This window comes from Epinephelus moara, chromosome 3, assembly GCF_006386435.1.
Source record: "Epinephelus moara isolate mb chromosome 3, YSFRI_EMoa_1.0, whole genome shotgun sequence".
Taxonomy (NCBI): Eukaryota; Metazoa; Chordata; class Actinopteri; order Perciformes; family Serranidae; genus Epinephelus; species Epinephelus moara.
In genome coordinates, this window is record NC_065508.1 from 31225398 (window position 1) to 31231397 (window position 6000).

General features: G+C 42.7%; 1 non-coding gene across 1 annotated transcript; it reads left to right on the forward strand.

The window, feature by feature from the left end:
- The first annotated feature begins 5317 nt into the window (after positions 1-5317).
- Positions 5318-5390, forward strand: trnav-cac (transfer RNA valine (anticodon CAC)). Its single transcript has one exon. It is a non-coding gene; the product is annotated as a tRNA-Val (tRNA).
- Positions 5391-6000: the final 610 nt, after the last annotated feature.

Here is a 6000-nt window from a genome sequence, read left to right on the forward strand (position 1 = left end):
CTTATGTCATTTTCTGTCCTCCATATCACATCCATCGTGAAGAAAACCATGTAACCTCCCCGTCGGGGAATCGAATCCCGGTCTTCCGCGTGACAGGCGGAGATACTGTCCACTATACTAACGAGGAATGGTACACATAATCAAGTGATGTGGGAAGCGCAAATCGATAGGCGGAAAAAAAAACTGCACTATCTTTTTAATGTGATACAAAACACGCTGAAAGAGTCACATAATGCAGGATGTTGGATCAGCGTCCTGCTCGTTAGCTAACGTCAGCAACACACTTGAGAACCTGTCGATGCTAAATGTTACCGGCCAACTCTTTGTCCCCTTTAAGGGCGGTGGCCTTGTGGGTAACCTGTGAGAGTGTGACGTGTACGTCAGGGTGTATGAAGGGAATGCAGAATGATGATAGTTAGCAGAATCAAGTGTGTAAATAAGCTCAGGGCTGCTGCTAAACCTCATTAGGAGGCCATGTCTGTGAACGGCACCTGAACGCCTCGCCTTCCTTCCCTCTGCAGGCTGGTCCGGATCGCTAACAGCTAGCTAGCTACTACCAAGCTAGCTACAAGCTAACAACGAGACGAGTTTATTTAATGTTAAGCCCGCGTGTTCCTTTCGGTTCGGGGCCGATAAGCTGTCACTGAGAGAGGTAACATTAAACAACATAACTATCACAAATTTAAGTTTTAGCACGCTGCCCCTCTATGTTTATTCTGTAGGCTATTTGTTTGTCCAATTTCACTGCTCACAACTGACTGAAATAATCAAGCCTAAAACAACAGGCTTGTTATGGCTGTGTGGTGAATATTCTGGCTGTTTGTGTACATGTATCTACACTCACCGGCCACTTTATTAGGTACACCTGTTCAACTGCTCCTTAACATAGACATAATCAGCCAATCTCTCTTTTGTATTTGCCTCCATTTTTTACAAGCTCTGCTACTTTTTACACACTCAAAAGACTTATTTCTCACATTTTGGATGCAAATTTGTTCAAATCTGTTGAGTGCTTCTGTTTTTTCGAGATAATCCATCCACCTGACAGGTGTGTTTTATCCAGATTCTGATTAAACAGCATCATTACTACACAGGTGTGCCTCGGGCTGCTCACAATAAGAGGACACACTAAAACTGCAAAAACTAAAGTGCTGTATTTTAATTTTTGTTCAGTGTGGTACTTCAGAAGTTTTGCGTCTTGTTAGATGAGAAACAGGTTTTGTAGCAAAAAATATTGATGTTACTGAAAGTAAGGTATCAAAGAAAGTAATGTCAGTCGAGAAAATTATCTAGATGATATCAGAAAAATTATGAAAAACATCCGTTACAGTTGTCCAAGATGACATCTTCAAATGACTTGTTTTGTCAGACCAAACATCTAAAAAGGCAAATATATAAAACGTAAAATGATATAAAACAAAGAAACAGCGAGTCCTCACATTGGAGAAGCTGTAACTGGAGACATTTTTACTCATTAACAGCTTCAACCATGAAAAGTTTCTCAAAAATGTTATTTTTTTATTACATATTAATTGATATTCAGTGGACAACTGTTTGGTTTGGAAGGTTTGATAGAATCCAAAGCAAACATGATGTGAGGTGCTTCCTCTATATTACAGTGGAGTTTAATACATGTTGTGATATAATCATTTACTGTGATATCTTGGCTGCAATAATTGTTGCATGGAAATGTGACACCAGCACAAATCTTGACAGGTGATCTCACAGCTCATATACTGAAAGGTTTTAGGTTAATAAAGACTCCATGTTCTGTGTTCACTGACAGACTGACAAGACATCACAGTGATGCAGTGACAGCAGAGGACGTCTGCAGCTTCTCTGAAGGACGAAAGATGTTTCTGGGTTTCCTCTGGAGGGACTGGGAGTCACATCCACCTGGTGTTAGATATCCAGAGGGCGCAGTTATGTTCCCTGAGTTGGCCCTTGGGAAGGATGGAAGATTTAGATCTGTGTCTGCTAACAAACGCTGTGATGTTGAAGCTTTATGACTTTGCCCAAACGATGACCAAGTCCGGGACAGATTTCTTGTTCAACAAAATGTTGGATGATGTCATGCAGTGCTGCGACCACACACACCTGAGGTCACACAGCTGCTGTGTCTCCAAAACCTTCTCTGAGCTGCTGCGTATCTGGAGATGTGTTGGTATGTGCAGTGATGGAAAGTCAAGTATTGAGGTACTCATACTTAGTTGAGTCTTTTCTTTTTATGCCACTGAATGCTTCTAATCCATGCCTTGCCTCGTTCTTGTTCTAGTCTGAAACAACAGGACGGCAGCCCAGCTCTACATACTGCAGCCCAAATCGCTCCCCTGTGTCTCTGTTTAATGTCTGTAGAGCTGCATATTTGGCCCTCCCTGTCACTCTGACAGAGGCCGTGTTGAGTTGTGTGATCAACAGGGGTCAAACACAGCTGGCAGCTCCACACCAGGCTGCGTCAGGTCCACCAGCCTCTGAAAGTTCCACCTCACCACTCCAGTCAAGGCCTGGGCCTGGAAGAGCTCACAGGAAACCCGGTTCCCTGTCACCCACTTTTTTTGGTGAAGGTGGAAGCCCTCCTGTTGAGATGTGCCTCTCAGGGGAATCCAAATAGGTACAGCAGCTCCTGCGCCCTTGGTGTAATTGAGCTGCAAGGTGCCACCATACCTGTATAGGATTCCCTCCGTCACCTCAGGGTCGCTCAGGCAGCCTCTCAGGATGTAGATGCGTTGGATCCTCCACACCCTCAACATGGAGGCCTTGAAGAGGGGCACATCCTTGCTGTCCTTTGCCAGGTAGAAATGATGTAACACATCTTCTACCCTCTGCAGCAGTTCTCTGGGCTGTGGCACCGTCATTCTACAGTGCTCTCTGATGTGCTGCTTGGTGGGATCAGCAGGAGAGATTCTGCAGAACGTGTATGCCTCCTGGAGCCTCCTGAGGTCACTCTGGTCCACCACAATGAACGCTGCAGAGAGGAACTGGCAGAAGGAACTATAAAGTGGATGGTGTTCTGACACACACTCTCTGATAAACCACCACATGCAGTGACACAGTCTTTATAGTCATGTCTAGAGGCACTGTTGTTAGTCATGTTTCCTGCCATGGTAGCCTCTGAAATCCTCTAGCAGGGCCACAAGAGGTGCTCCTGAGCCCCAGGGTGCAGGACCTTGAAGGCAGCACAGCAGTCCCTGAAACATTAAAAAAGAACACCACCTAAATTAAAAATTCCAATACATCATTTCCATGGTCGAGGAAAGTTTGATCACTTTGTGAATGTGAGTTGCTCTCTCTCAGAAACCAGAGACTTCAGTGTCAGATTTATGAAGCTGTTGCATGCTGTTCAAGCAGGCAGCTGTCTGACTGATGGACGTTATTTTATACATAACCAAAGATGACATTCCTGCACTTTGCCATGAGTGGTTTTGCTTTATGTGTGACCTGTGAACAGGTGGATAGTTTTTGCAATAAACTCAATGTAGTGGCTTTTTTCTTATGTATTATATTTTGTTATAATTTCTTATCACATGATTATTGTTAGTTTGATTGTGTTTTTGTTTTTTGTTTTTTAAACAATGTAGTTTGAACTTTGAACTACTTTTTCTAAGTAGCTTTTGGTAACGAAACTTCATTTCTCCCCAGGGTAGCTCCAGTGTGAAGTAACTGGTAGCTTGTAAAACTCTGCTTTCAACACACTAACAAACTATATTTTGTGTTTTCAACTTCATATAATGAGATGCTTTTCAGTTTTATAGCCTGTTGTGACCTGTGGACCATTGGGAAACTGTTTGTTCAGGGTTACATAGAAATGTTTGAAATGTGCCTTAATTTTAACAATGAAAAGTTAGAGAAAGATTTCGGCACACTTACATCTGTGCAGTGTCTCACTTTATCGCTGAGCTTTTGGTCTATTCCATCTTCATCAGAGCAAACATCAGGCAGTAATGAACAGGCTGGTAAAAGTAACCAATCTCAGTCTGATCACTGGCTGTATGCAGTACACCTGTGTGCACCTCTGGTGGTAGGAGCTGCACCTTCTGGGAGTTGTGGTTTTTTAATACTGGATGGCACCAGAGTTTGAATGAATACATGTAACTTTCGGTGTACTCCTGATGCCGGTCCCAAGCCCGGATAAATGGTGAGGGTTGCGTCAGGAAGGGCATCCGGCGTAAAACTCGTGCCAAAACAGTGATGTGGAAAACAAACATGTCTACCATACTGGATCAGTGGAGGTTAACTGCCTCCGGTGCTGTTGACAAGCAGGGTGCCAGTGGAAATTGGACGATTGTTGGTCGAAGACCATCTAGGGAGGCAGATGGGAGCAGCCAAAAGACGAAGAAGACGACTGTCTGTTCAAAATAAATGGAAAAAAACCCAACATACTGTTCTAGATTTTGGGGGGTTTACAACCTGAACCTGGACCAAACTGTCACTTCTTTGCACAGTCACCCCTTCTTAACACTATACAATTATTAACTGTATGTTTATGTTTTTAACTTATTTGGATTTCTAAGAAAGACTCAGATTACACTGTGAACTGTGCACATTTTATTTAAAAAAGAAAAAAAAAGGACAAGACATTTAATGCCAACAATAAAACAAACAATTTAACGTACAAGTCAATGAATAAAATTCCTCCTTCAAGACTTTAACATATTATTTATAAGTTACCCGTTCACCATCTTGAACTTCGGCTAAAAAACTGACATGCTGCACAAAACAAATAACACATGTATGTGGTAAAATTAAAATAATATTTGATTATCAAATGAAAAGGTCTCAGTCTTAAAGGAATAGTTCAGAGTTTTTGAAGTGGGTTGTATGGGATATTTATCCATTGTCAGTGTATTACCTACAGTAGATGTAAGTTGGCACGCCCCAGTTTGGAGAAGCAGGCTGGAGTCAGAGTCAGAAGTTGTGGATGAGGTCTGCAGCAAAATGAATTTTAGCCACCGAGTTTAAGTGTGCGCTTTATTGAAATGTTTTAATGACTTTACCTTTCCATCAGACAGCCCGTTCTGACAGGAGAGCTGTTAACGACTTAGTATAAAGTTTAAAAACAAATGTGTGTTGTTTTTCTAGTACAGCCATGAGGGAATCACAACCATCGTGAAGAAAAGCATTTTTACTCCCCGTCGGGTAATCGAACCCCGGTCTTCCGCGTGACAGGCGGAGATACTGTCCACTATATTTTTTTGATGTTTAAGACAATAGTTCTGTTTCAGACTGTTTTACCTTCATAAAATATGTTTTACGGCTCATTCTTGGTGCGTGTGAACGTGAGGTTTACTACATGTTCCTGAATGCACCATTGTACATAGTTTCCGTAGTGTAGTGGTTATCACGTTCGCCTCACACGCGAAAGGTCCCCGGTTCGAAACCGGGCGGAAACAATTGTTGATTTTCGTTCTTCATAACTCACGAGAACACTTCTGTCCTCTAACTGAACGTCATAAACAGGAGCACATTTACTGATGTTTCGTAATTCAGGCTGAATGTCTGTTGGTGGTGATGGAGTAGGGAAATGTAACTTCCAATATGTCATTAAACGCAGCTCTCAGTTGGATTTGTCGCAATAAAGGAAAGCTGCTACTCATTTGCCGTCGTTTTGCAGCACTGCTAAACCTCCTGAAGAGATGTGTTCTCCATAATTTAATGAACACAGACTTTATCAACCTCTTCAACCGCCGGGGCGACCGGTTTTTCCTCCGGTCTGTGGTAAGTGCTCATATTCAGCATCTCTGTGCGCCGCCTGCTGTGCAAACCTAGCATGGAGGCTAATGTTAGCATAGAGGCTAATGTTAGCATGACCGTGCTACTAGGATACTCTGTTAGCTAACTGTACTATCACTGAGCTGTTTCACTGTGTTTGACCGTGGTGAAGGCTGTCACAACACTAACTTAGGGAGCGTATCTATGTTCCCCGGGTTCTATGTTCCTCATTTAACCCTGCAAAAAAGGTTCTATGTTCCCCGCTTACACAAAAAAGGTTCTATGTTTCCC